This window comes from Pseudophryne corroboree, chromosome 6, assembly GCF_028390025.1.
Source record: "Pseudophryne corroboree isolate aPseCor3 chromosome 6, aPseCor3.hap2, whole genome shotgun sequence".
In the NCBI taxonomy this organism is placed as follows: domain Eukaryota; kingdom Metazoa; phylum Chordata; class Amphibia; order Anura; family Myobatrachidae; genus Pseudophryne; species Pseudophryne corroboree.
The window spans coordinates 765,096,448-765,110,950 of record NC_086449.1 but is presented as its reverse complement, the minus strand read 5'-3'; the positions used below and the strand labels follow the sequence as shown (position 1 = coordinate 765,110,950).

General features: G+C 37.5%; 1 protein-coding gene and 1 pseudogene across 3 annotated transcripts in view; both read left to right on the top strand.

The window, feature by feature from the left end:
* LOC134933410 (protocadherin gamma-C5-like) overlaps positions 1 to 14,503 on the top strand; it is a 688,451-nt gene that overhangs the window by 92,397 nt on the left and 581,551 nt on the right. The gene's annotated exons all lie outside the window — the stretch shown is intronic.
* Positions 1 to 14,503, top strand: part of LOC134933911 (uncharacterized) — a 34,830-nt pseudogene that overhangs the window by 653 nt on the left and 19,674 nt on the right.

Sequence of the window (14,503 nt, the reverse complement as noted above, 5' to 3'; positions counted from 1 at the left end):
TTACGCTGTATTGTGCGGAATCTCCTCTCCTCTAACCTGAGCGAGTGTCCACGAGTCCTCTGTGTTGATCTAACCAAAAACAGGTCCCGCACAAGCTCTGTGTATTGTCCCCTTATATATTTGTAGATGTTGATCATATCCCCTCTTAGTCTCCGCTTTTCCAATGTAAACAAGCCTAGTCTTTCAAGCCTTTCCTTGTATTCCATCGTCTCCTTGCCCTTAATTAGTTTGGTCGCCCTCCTCTGTACCTTTTCAAGCTCCAGGATATCCTTTTTGTAGTACGGTGCCCAGAACTGTACACAGTATTCAAGGTGTGGCCTCACTAGTGATTTATATAACGGGAGTATAATACTCTCGTCCCTAGCATCAATACCCCGTTTTATGCATGCTAATATCTTATTAGCCTTCTTTGCTGCAGTCCTACTTTGGATACTACTTCTTAGCTTGCTATCTATGAGGACACCTAAGTCCTTTTCCAGTACAGAATCCCCTAATTTTACCCCATTTAGTAGGTAGGTGTAATTTTTGTTCTTGTTACCACAGTGCATTACCTTACACTTGTCTGTGTTGAAGCGCATTCTCCATTTGGCTGCCCATGCTTCTAATTTAACTAAGTCGTTCTGAAGAGACTCGGCATCCTCCTCTGTATTTATAGCCTTACACAATTTGGTATCATCTGCAAAAATTGACACCATGCTCTCTAGACCTTCTGTTAGGTCGTTAATGAAAATATTGAACAATAGCGGTCCTAATACTGAGCCTTGCGGCACACCACTTAGCACTTCAGTCCAAGTTGAAAAAGATCCATTAACATATAAATGACAATGCTCCACATTTTTCGAAAGACATTTTTGAGATAGGAATAAGTGAGTCTGCCTCTCCAGGAGCACATTATATGCTTGGGAATGCACATGATCCAAATCTAGGAATGTATTCTTTACAGAGTTATAATCTTAGTCCCAATAAACACTTCCTGTTGGCGGAAAAGTCTGACACTGAGGGGATTCAATATCCAGAGCTAATTTTACAGCATCCTTTGGATCGTGAAAATCAACAAAGATTTGAATTCATTTTAACTGCTTCTGATGGTGGAAAACCAGCAAAAACTGGAACTTCTGTGATCAAGATTGAGGTGAAGGATGTTAATGACAACTATCCTGTTTTTCAGCAAAAATTGTTTAAGATCAGTTTGAATGAAAATTCACCAAGTGCTTTTCTAGTTCTTCATTTAAACGGCAGTGATGAAGATGAAGGTCTTAATGCAGAAATCACATACTCATTTAGTCACATTTCTGAGAATGCACGCAAGATTTTTGTTCTAGATTCTCAAACTGGAGTCATTACAACTCAAGGAGAACTAGATTATGAGACAACAAAAATGTATGAGATGTCTGTGGAAGCCAAGGATGGTGGTGGCTTAGTTGCACAATGTACCGTATTTGTACATATTGTTGATATCAATGACAATGCACCTGAGATAATGCTGACATCACTATCTACACCAGTTGCCGAGAATGCTGCACCTGGGACTCATATAGCATTAATTAATGTCGAGGATTTGGACTCTGGCAAAAATGGTGAAGTCACTTGCCGAATAACAGAAACACAGGAATTTAAATTAATACCATCATCTAATGATTATTACAAACTTGTAACTACAATCAGGTAGCCAGTTGGGTCACAGTTAGAAGGAAGAAAAAGAGGGGGAGGCTCGACATCTCTGAACTATCAAACCCGAACAAATTTGCCCGATTGGACAAGGAATCGGAGGATGATAGTGAAGAAATGACGGTGCCGGAGGAGACTGCTCCCTCTAGCATCCAGAGGAGCGGTCCCTCTGGCGCGGTTGGGATAAAAGAAAGAGAGGTACCTAGTCAGATGGTGGTGGTAGGGGATTCTATCATCAGGAAGGCAGATAGGGCAATCTGCTACCGGGACCATGATCGCCGTACAGTCTGTTGTCTTCCGGGTGTTAGGGTACGGCACATCGCGGACCGGGTAGATAGATTGTTGGGAGGGGCTGGGAAAGACCCGGTGGTCTTGGTGCACGTTGGCACCAATGACAAAGTTAGCGGAAGGTGGGATGTCCTTAAGAAAGACTATAGGGACTTAGGAAAGAAACTGAAGGCAAGGACATCTAAGGTAATATTCTTGGAATTATTACCCGTGCCACGCGCTAGTCCAGGGAGGCAGAGGGAGATTAGGGAGGTAAATGTGTGGCTTAGGGATTGGTGCAGGAAAGAGGGGTTTGTGTTCCTGGAACACTGGGCAGACTTCTCAGTCAGGCGCCATCTCTTTTGTCGTGATGGATTGCACCTGACTGAGGAGGGGGCAGCGGTGCTGGGGGGAAGGATGGTTAGAAGGTTGGAGGAGATTTTAAACTAGGATTCTGGGGGGAGGGTTTAGCTAGAAACTACGGGTCATGCAGTGAGAATAGTGGGGATGGCGGTAGTAAACGAAATGGGGGAGAAGTTGGGGGGAGGGTAAGAGCAGGCGGTAAGGTTACTAACATGGGTACTAAAAGAGATTTTACCAAAGCACTAACCAATGACGATTACAGGTCATCATTGCTACATAAGGTGAAAGATGTCCCTAACGCAAGGGAAAATATTTATCTTAGTTGTATGTATGTAAACGCCAGAAGCATTACTGGTAAAAAGGGTGAACTAGAAATACTTGCAGCAAGCAAACAGTATGATATTATAGGCATTACTGAAACTTGGTGGGATGAATCTCATGATTGGACAGTCAATCTAGAGGGCAATACACTGTTTAGGAGAGACAGACTAAATAAAAAGGGTGGAGGGGTGTGTCTTTACGTAAAGCCGTTTTTAAAACCTGATATACGGGAAGACATTCAGGAGGGGACTGTAGACACTGTCGAGACATTATGGGTAGAAATTGCATGCGGGGAAAAAGGAATAAAAAAGTTAGTATTGGGTGTATGCTATAGGCCGCCTGGTATCAACGCATCTGATGAGGAATTGTTACTAAAGCAAATTGAAAGAGCAGCAGGAGTAGGAGACATAGTAGTGATGGGAGATTTTAACTATCCAGAGATAAACTGGATAAACGATTCATGTGATACTGCTAGGGGCAATATGTTTTTAAACACACTTAATGATAACTACTTAGTCCAACTAATTGAGGAACCAACTAGGTACAATGCAATCTTAGACCTGGTATTAACAAACAATGGGGATTTGGTATCAGGTATTATAGTAGGGGAACCCATAGGAAACAGCGACCACAATATGGTCACATTCAATATCAGTTTCCATAAACAGCCCTATACTGGCTCAACTAGGACTCTAAACTTTAGCAAAGCAAATTTTGAAAAGATGAGGGTATTTTTCAGGGATATTGAATGGGAAGGTTTGTTTTTAGGAAAAAATACTACGGAGAAATGGGAGGTACTAAAATTCCTGCTAGCTAAAAATACACTCAAATTTATTCCTATGAGCAGCAAAAAAAGGAATAAAAATCATAAACCGATGTGGCTTAACAAAAAGATTAAGGATAGATGGGGGAAAAGCTTTTCGGCGCTTAACCGCGATACCAAATTATACTAGAATGTAGTCCAGGATATTTATAAATGAACAAAAAAGTCTCCTTTTTCTAGACACTCCCTTTATATTAATCGGGCGTCAGCTCCACCTTAAAGAAAGAAGCATTGGTAAGGTGCTTCATGTGCAGTGTAAACAAAAAGAAAGGATAAGGTGGTTTTAAGCGACCAGTGGTGTCTGATGCTAATAGGAGACTCAAATGTAAAAGAAAATATTTTTATTAAATCTAATATGCACCAATAAAAACAAATAAAACAGCAGCCCTAGTTACAAGGGGCTAAAAAAGTTACTAAAAAACCGTATATAAAATATAAGTTAGTATAAAATCAATAATACGAACTTAGATAAGACAAGAGAAAAAAAGTCCTAAAAAGTACAAACTTGGACATAAGATCAGCATAAAAAGTATATAAAAAAGTTCTTAGCTTTTAGAGAGGATATGTATCATAGCACCCAACGCGTTTCGTCCTATCTGGACTTCATCAAGGGGTCAACCCCTTGATGAAGTCCAGATAGGATGAAACGCGTTGGGTGCTATGATACATATCCTCTCTAAAAGCTAAGAACTTTTTTATATACTTTTTATGCTGATCTTATGTCCAAGTTTGTACTTTTTAGGACTTTTTTTCTCTTGTCTTATCTAAGTTCGTATTATTGATTTTATACTAACTTATATTTTATATACGGTTTTTTAGTAACTTTTTTAGCCCCTTGTAACTAGGGCTACTGTTTTATTTGTTTTTATTGGTGCATATTAGATTTAATAAAAATATTTTCTTTTAAATTTGAGTGTCCTATTAGCATCAGACACCACTGGTCGCTTAAAACCACCTTATCCTTTCTTTTTGTTTAAAAAGATTAAGGAACTTATGGGCAAGAAAAGGAGAGCATTTAAAAAATACAAATCTGACGGGGAAGCAGAGTCATTTCAGCACTATAAGGAATGTAACAAAAAGGAAATAAGAGCGGCTAAAGTAGAAACTGAAAAACTAGTAGCAAAGGAAAGCAAAGCGAATCCCAAAAAATTATTTAAATACATTAATAGCAAGAGATTAAAGAAGGAGAGTATAGGCCCTTTAAAAGACAAGTTGGGAGTCTTAAGCAAAAATGATAATGACATAGCGGACACACTAAATTAGTTTTTTTCAACAGTATTCACTAGAGAGGACCCAATTCAGGGACTGACACGCAATCTCAATAATGAGAATTTCCCACTGATAGGTACTTATTTAAGCGAGGAAGTAGTCTGTGACCGATTAAAACATTTAAAGATTAATAAATCACCAGGGCACGATGGTATTCACCCAAGGGTTCTAATGGAGCTTCACTCTGAACTGGCAAAACCGCTATCTTTGATCTTTAAGGATTCAGTTATATCAGGTATGGTTCCCAAAGACTGGCGTATAGCGGAAGTAGTGCCTATATTCAAAAAGGGAAGTAAAGCTGAACCAGGTAATTATAGACCAGTTAGTCTTACATCTATAGTGGGGAAAGTATTGGAAGGTATTCTAAGAGATAGTATTCAGAAGTTCCTTGAAGTCAATAAGGTCATTAAAAGGAATCAACATGGGTTTATGAAGGACAGATCCTGTCAAACCAACTTACTTGGCTTTTATGAAACAGTAAGCGCAAACCTAGATCAGGGTAAAGACGTGGATGTAATCTTTTTAGACTTTGCCAAAGCATTCGATACTGTACCACACATGAGACTTATCTACAAGCTACAAGAATCAGGGCTAGGAAGCACAATATGCACTTGGGTCAAAAACTGGTTAGATAATAGGGAGCAGCGCGTTGTGGTTAATGGATCTTTTTTAACTTGGACTGAAGTGCTAAGTGGTGTGCCGCAAGGCTCAGTATTAGGACCGCTATTGTTCAATATTTTCATTAATGACCTGACAGAAGGTCTAGAGAGCATGGTGTCAATTTTTGCAGATGATACCAAATTGTGTAAGGCTATAAATACAGAGGAGGATGCCGAGTCTCTTCAGAACGACTTAGTTAAATTAGAAGCATGGGCAGCCAAATGGAGAATGCGCTTCAACACAGACAAGTGTAAGGTAATGCACTGTGGTAACAAGAACAAAAATTACACCTACCTATTAAATGGGGTAAAATTAGGGGATTCTGTACTGGAAAAGGACTTAGGTGTCCTCATAGATAGCAAGCTAAGCAGTAGTACCCAAAGTAGGACTGCAGCAAAGAAGGCTAATAAGATATTAGCATGCATAAAACGGGGTATTGATGCTAGGGACGAGAGTATTATACTCCCGTTATATAAATCACTAGTGAGGCCACACCTTGAATACTGTGTACAATTCTGGGCACCGTACTACAAAAGGGATATCCTGGAGCTAGAAAAGGTACAGAGGAGGGCGACCAAACTAATTAAGGGCATGGAGACGATGGAATATAAGGAAAGGCTTGAAAGACTAGGCATGTTTACATTGGAAAAGCGGAGACTAAGAGGGGATATGATCAACATCTACAAATATATAAGGGGACAATACACAGAGCTTGCGCGGGACCTGTTTTTGGTTAGATCAACACAGAAGACTCGTGGACACTCGCTCAGGTTAGAGGAGAGGAGATTCCACACAATACGTCGTAAAGGCTTTTTCACGGTAAGGACAATACGTGTTTGGAATTCCCTGCCCGAGGGAGTTGTAATGGCGGAATCTGTCAACACCTTTAAGAATGGGTTAGATAAATTCCTAATGGATAAGGATATCCAGGGGTATGGTGCATAGTCATGCATTATAGTTACTATAAATAGGGATAAAATGCAACGGCTGACAGCAGCATCAGTCAGAAATTTTAGTCAAATCATCATGCATAGGAGACCACAAATAGGTTGAACTCGATGGACAATTGCCTTTTTTCAACCTCAGATACTATGTTACTATGTTACTATGTTACAAGTACCTTGGACAGGGAAATAAATGCTAATTATAGCATTACTTTTATAACTGAAGATGAAGGCTCTCCTCCAATAGTAACTGAAAAAACAATACATATTACAGTTTCAGATGTGAATGACAATCCTCCAGTCTTTTCTAAATCAACATATGTCTCCTACATTCCAGAGCACACCCCAGCAGGGCATTCAGTAGATAGTGTACATGCCTCAGATTTGGATGACAGTGAAAATGCTTGGTTAGTATACTCCATTATAGATATGAATATAGAAGATATACCAATCACATAATATGTTTCCATAAACTCAATGACTGGGGTGATTTATGCTCAGAGATCTTTTGACTATGAACAGCTGCGGGAATTTCAGTTCCAGGTGATGGCGAAAGACAGTGGATCGCCTCCTCTAAGCAGTAATGTCACAGTGAGGATATGTATTGTTGATAAGAATGATAATACTCCTAAGATTCTCTATCCATCCTCAGACACTGAGGGAGCATTATTTGAGTTTATTCCTCACTCTGCTGAGAAAGGTTATCTAGTGACCAAAGTGATTGCTGTGGATGCTGACTCTGGACACAATGCCTGGCTCTCCTATTACTTTCTACAAGTTCCTGATCCTTCTTTGTTTACCATTGGCCAACGCACTGGTGAAATTAGGATAGGGCGAGACCTTCCAGACACAGAATCTTTGAGACAAAAGATTGTGGTTCTGGTGAAGGATAATGGAGTACCCTCTTTGTCAGCTACAGTCACTTTGAACTTGGTTGTTGCTGAAAACTTTCAACAACTTGAACCAGAAATAAGACGCCAACCTCGTAATTCAGATACTCCATCCAATGTAACATTTTATCTAGTAATAGCCATAGCCCTCATATCTATTTTGTTTATTGTGGCAGTAATGTCACAGTGAGGATATGTATTGTTGATAAGAATGATAATACTCCTAAGATTCTCTATCCATCCTCAGACACTGAGGGAGCATTATTTGAGTTTATTCCTCACTCTGCTGAGAAAGGTTATCTAGTGACCAAAGTGATTGCAGTGGATGCTGACTCTGGACACAATGCCTGGCTCACCTATCACTTACTACAAGTTCCTGATACCTCATTATTTACAATTGGCCAGCACACAGGTAAAATCATTTTAGGACGTGACCTTCAAGAAACAAATTCTTTAAGGCAACAAATTGTGGTTCTGGTGAAAGATAATGGAGTACCATCCTTATCATCTACAGTCACTTTGACCTTGGTTGTAGCAGAAAATGTTCAACAAGTTGTACCAGAGATAAGAAGACAACCAAGTAATCCAGATACTTCATCTAATGTAACATTCTACCTGGTAGTGGCTATAACTCTGATTTCACTTGTATTCATTGTCACAGTGATGGTTACAGTACTTTTTAAATGCAGAAAATCAAATACCACATCTTTTGGGACTATAAGTCAACGTGTATCCTCAGTTCACCCTGAGATGTCCCTCTGAGATCAGTGATGGGAGCTTACCATTTCCATTCTCCTATGATGTGTGTGTGACCCTCGACTCAAAGCAGAATTAAATTGCTTACCTCAAACCAGTCCAGAATGTCCCTACAGACCATCTTATTGACACAGATGATTCTGCAATGGGAGCCCACACTATGAAAGATATTTTGCCTCCTGTAGTAAATATACAGGTAAGATAAATATAATTAAATTATCCCCTAGTCATATTTAAGCAACAGCTTGTGTGCAAATGTACTTAATGTAAATTCAAATTATTTAAATCTTTGATTTGCTCTGTGATGGCTTCTCTAGAGAGGTGTATATAAATGTTTTATTATATAGGACATTAGAACTTGTGATCTGTGATTGTTAAATCCTATTACACACACACACACACACACACACACACACACACACACACACACACACACACACACACAATTATCAGATGCAGTCAGCACCAATGTCAACATTGTCAGCTGAAGCACATATCAACCACACTAGTTAAATGTTTAAGTAAATTAATGTAGGAAGGATAAAAACTATATGAAAAGGCCAGGGTACGGGTATATGAAAAAACCCAGTTTAGCATCTGTCCATTGGCTATATTTACTTATTTTAGAATAAAAAATGTTTTTAAGGACATAAAAAATTATGGATGCCTGGTATGTACACAATAAAAATACATATATTAGATGAGAGCAATCTACTAGGCACTTTGTTATATTATTGATTTTCAAATGGTACACTCAATAGAATTTTTGATCCATATTATTATATTATTATTATTACCAGTTATTTATATAGCGCACACATATTCTGCAGCACTTTACGGAGAATATTTTGCCCATTCACATCAGTCCCTGCCCCAGTGGAGCTTACACTCAATATTCCCTATCACATGTACACACAGACACATTCACATTAGGGTTAATTTTAGTTGGGAGCCAACTAACCTACCAGTATATTTTTGGATTGTGGGAGGAAACCGGAGTACCCGGAGGAAACCCACGCAAGTATGGGGAGAATTTACAAACTCCGTACAGTTAGGGCCATGGTAGGAATCGAACCCATGACCTCAGTGCTGTGAGATAGTAATGCTAACCATTACTCCGTCCGTACTGCCCATATGCACCAAAGTGCCAAAAAGTCAGGTTTATGTAAGTTTTTGTGTTCTTCTACCAAATCTCATCACAGACTTTTTTAACTTTAGATGTCATACAATTAACCATTTTTAATTTGATTAATGTGACTGGATAATTTAATTATTTAGTGCTGGCCTTGTTATATTTCTATGATGTTTTTTTTTTTTTTTTAGATAGCATCAATTGTCATTTAATCAGTTATTAGCAGATGTAGGCAATACTTGCACATATACTAAAATATAGAATTAAACCATAATGTAAAGGTTTTATGGAAGTTGAGGAGTTTGTGATAAAAGACAAAATTTTATACAAATGTAAAGCAAAACTATAGCTCTTAAAATTCATTTCAGTTCAATCAGTATATTGGTAGAATTAAGTAGAGTCTTTAAAAGGTATGCATAACATTTTGAGAAATATTTTAAATGGTGATTGTAAATCTGCTGTTTTGAAGCATTTTAAAGGATCTCATAAGTATAGCTTTTAACTTATTTTTTGGTGGAATTGTGAAAGTCAAATCATTTTGGAGGATAGGTATTACTATAAATGGAACAGTATGAAGTAAAGAAGAATTACAAAATGGGCGCTCAATCCCGTTTAAAAAAAAGACAGAATAAAAAATACTTAACAAGTGATAAGTCCGTAAAAGAGTCCTTATGTTTGCACAAATATTCTTATTATGTAGATGAACAGTCTCTCTTTGTCAACATGAATTCACTTCCACAGTATCCTCAGAAAGAAGGAAAATAAAAACAACAAAGGGAACATAGTATAGTATTTAGAAAATATATCATCCAGAATTCCAATATATTTTTGCTCTGAAGAACACTACGTAATTTGTTATGGGGGGTACAGACGTACTGTACTCACACAGCACACAGAAGAATCTCCCACATACTGTAAAGGTATCTTTATAAGGAACACCTTGTGCAAAGGATCACCTTCTCAACATCTGAGAGTAACACAACAACTGGGTACATCACGTACCATACTCACATAGGCATGTGTGTTTTAAATCACGTAGCGGTTTCTTTGGGTCACCAAATTATTGGAATTATTTTTATTTAAAAAGTATAACACACAATGCAGGTAGGTGGAATCACAAAACCAACTGGCCTATGCAGCCGCAAAAAAAAGCCAAATGGAAAAATATGTGTACCTTGCATGTGGTCATGAGGCTCCCCTTAAGCAACTCATTTTGTCTGATAAACAGTCTTTTTCAAGAAAGGGGAGACGCCAGCCACAGTACATCTTTATATACCTAAGTTAAGAAGTCCAATTACAGACTTTACATGCCGCCCACTTACGGTCGCGGCTCACAGCGCTGGCTGGAACCGGAAGCGCCAACCACAGAGCCGCCGGCACCAACCATCCCGGGTACAGCCGCATCATGGAGGTCAGCTTCCGCCCACCAACCGCCGCACCACCAACCAGAACTGGAAGTGTCCTCGGCGTGCATACATCAATCGGTAGCTGGATGTGAATGGACATATTTTGCCCTCCACACCACTGTTGCCAACCACAGTCGGAAATTACATCAGAACATTAAACATTAGAAACACATTCTTTCTTTATACACTAAAATAAACAATAGAACATCTGCAGGATAATAATAAGCAATGGGGGTAAATGGAAGCTGGTGCTTACATAAACCATTTTAATTCAAAATCGTGGTTTAAACCACATGGGGCCAAAGTGTCTAAATAAAAAATCCATTTAAGTTCCCTCCTGGACAATTGGATATCTTTATTATTTTTTCTCCAATCATCCTTTATTAGGTCTATCCCCCAAAATTGTGTTATATGTTTGGTCGAATAATTATGTATGTTTTTTAAATGCAATGAGAATGGATGGTTCTCATTACCTTTTTTGATATTTCTTATATGTTCAGACCATCACATTTTTAGGGCCCCAGTAATTTTTCCTACGTACATCATGTTGCAAGAACACTTTATAACATAAACACAATATTTGGAGTTACATGTAATAAAAGGAGAAATTGGGAATGTTTTCCCACTATGGTTAAATTCTAGGGTTTCTCTTTCACTATTCGGATATGATTTGCACATTGCACAATCTAAGCATCTGTGAAACCCTTTATTTCTAGATTTAATTCCATCTGATTTATTTATAAAAGTGCTAGAAACAATTCTGTCCTTGGTATTCCGTGCTCTCTTATAAATGAAATGAGGTTTCTCTGGGAGAATTTCTCGGAGAGTGGGGTCTCTTAATAAAATATGCCAATTCTTTTTAAAAATAGATTCAATGAATTTATGTTGACAAGTATAACGAGTATTAAAAGCTAATGTATAAGAGGAGTCAGTTTGTACTTTCTCTTTTTTTTATCTATTAATAGTGTTTTCCTATCCACATTAGTGACTTCTTCTATTGATTTCTCTATATCTATAATATTATATCCCTTTTTAATACATTTTTCTTTCATAATGGTGGCCTCTTCTTTAAATTTCTGCAAAGAGGAACAATTCCTTAGGAAACACATGAATTGTCCCTTCGGTACTTTGTTAAGCCACCTGGGAAGTTGATTACTTTTGGGATCTATATATGTGTTTGAGTCAGATGGTTTAATATAATTAGATGTTTCTGTAACTCCTTCATTGATACTGATATACAGATCCAAAAAGTGGATAAGCTTCTTACTTGATATAAAGGTTAGGTCAATATTCAAATCATTGTTATTTAAATATTCGCAGAAATTGTTTGGGGAACTATCATCCCCGTTCCAGAGGAATAGCACATCATCTATATATCGCCACCAATGGACCAGGTTTGCCACCCAGTCATGACCTTGCCATACGGAGGACTCCTCCCACTTCGACATAAATATATTGGCATAACTGGGGGCAAACCTGGTCCCCATTGCCATGCCAACTTCCTAATTGTAAAAGGTTCCTTCAAAATTAAAATAGTTATTATACAAAATAAACTCTATCCCTTCCACAATCATTTTTTGCAGGTCCTATGACATTTCACTGTTTTTCAAAATCTCTATTATGGCCTGTATGCCATTCACATGTTTATTAAAAGTATATAGAGAGGTCACATCTCCTGTGACCAAGAATAAGCCCTCAGGTTTTTCTACCTTATTAAGTTTATTCAAAATGTCCTTTGTATCCTTCAAATGAGACTTGCTTTCTACGACTAATGGTTGTAAGTGGTAATCTATAAAATAAGAAAGATTTAAAGTGATGGAATTGGTGCCCGCTATAATGGGAAGTCTGGGGGGATCGAGTAAGCTTTTATGTATCTTCAGTAAAAGATATAAAACCAGCACTGTATATTCCTCTTTTATCAGAAACTAAAGAGTATCCTTATCAATAGTTCCCATTTCATGGAATTTAGTAGCTAAAGATTTTAAGTTATTAAGTACTTTAAAAGAAGGGTCTGATTTAAGCTTTCTATATGTGGACCCATCATTTAACTTGTGATCTACCTCTTTAACATATTGCGATTTGTTCAGTATCACCACTCCGCCTTTATCTGCAGATTTAATGATAATACTTTCATTGGATTTGAGACTATCTAAAGCCTTCCTTTCTCCCTTAGTTAAATTATGTTTGTGAGCTGGGAGATTATCTTTCATATTTTTACGGTTAAGGGGAGCCTTATGACCACATGCAAGGTACACAGATTTTTCCATTTGGCCTTCTTTTGCGGCCACAGAGGCCAGTTGGTTTTGTGATACCACCTACCTTCATTGTGTGTTATACTTTTTTTTTTTATTATTTCTAATAAATTTGTAAAAATAATTCCATTGCATGATAATTTCGAGTGTGTGGGGAATCATCACACCCAGAAGAAACCGCTTCGTGATTTAAATCACACATGTCTATGTGAGTATGGTATGTGATGTACCCAGTTGCTGTGTTACTCTCATGGTGTTGAGAAGGTTATCCTTTGCACGAGGTGTCTCTTATAAAGATACCTTTATATGGGAGATTCTTCTGTGTGCTGTGTGAGTATGGTACATCTGTACCCCCATCACAAATTACATAGTGTTCTTCAGAGCAAAAATATATTGGAATTCTGGATGATATATTTTCAAAATACTACACTATGGTCTCTTTGTTGTTGTTTTTATTTTCCCTTCTGAGGATACTGTGGAAGTGAATTCATGTTGACAAAGAGAGACTGATCATCTACATATGAATATTTGTGCAAACAAAAGGACTCTTTTATGGACTTATCACTTGTTAAGCATTTTTTACTCTGTCTTTTTTTGAAAAGGGATTGTGCGCCCATTCCGTAATTCTTATTTACATTATCTATAATTAGGATTTGGTGGTCCTTATTTACAGAGGGCTGCATAGGTCCCCTGGTTGCGCCTTGGGACAGTTATTTCTGTATTTGTATGGAACAATAGGAAGAGATCAAATAAAGTGGATTTTTTTCTATTAAATTGTTTTGCACCTAATGGTCGCAGTCAATAAGTAGAAGTACTTACCTTTCAGTGGAATGTTTTATATTTCTTTACATTTTATTTGAGAAACTTTTATCATCGAAAGTACAGTATTTGTTTAAATAACTCTATAATAAATGGGCATGAAAATGATCAATAAGAAGGAAAAGTTATTATTTTAATTATGTTTTAAAGCCACATCCAAAGTTTAGCAGATTGCAACTATACATCAGCATTGAAAAGAGTCATCACCAAAAGCAAAATGTCCTGAGAAAAAAATGTGTTACTTTCAAAATACTGTATATTGATCTAGGACTGTTTTAATTGTGGAAGTGACTTCACAGTTTAAGGAAATTTTCTGTTATTGAAGACACTGTGGCCTATATTTCTTGATTTCTTAAATTCCAAATACTGCTACCACATTAGTTAATCTTAGTATGCCAGAGGAAAAAAATGAACTTTCAACAGTTAAGCTTAGGACATGGTAAACACCTTCTTAATTGATTATATGATAAAAGGTATGTGCAGATTTAAAACATATATCTTATGGGCCCTACACACTTGCCGATTTGTGTGGCCGATATGAATACTCTTGTTCATATCACTCAGTGTGTATGCACCAATGATGAACGATGCATGTCCCTGCAGTCATTCATTGTTGGTTTTCCCTCTGCATAGCAAGCCAATTTGGACGATGGTCAATAATCATTAAAATCAGCCATCGTGCATATTCGGAAACATTGGCAAGTGTGTAGGGCCCATTACAGATTTGCCTAGTCTTTTGTTACCTGGTTTTACAAGACATGTGGTTATAGTCCAACAAGCATTTCAGGTATTTTATAGCAACAATCATTTTTGAAATCCTCTAAAAGTATATTCAATACTTTAACTGAGGAACATTTTTAAAATATAGCTATATTTAATTGAAACACACTTTACGTTTACAATTTATTGTATAATTTATTATTATTAGCAATA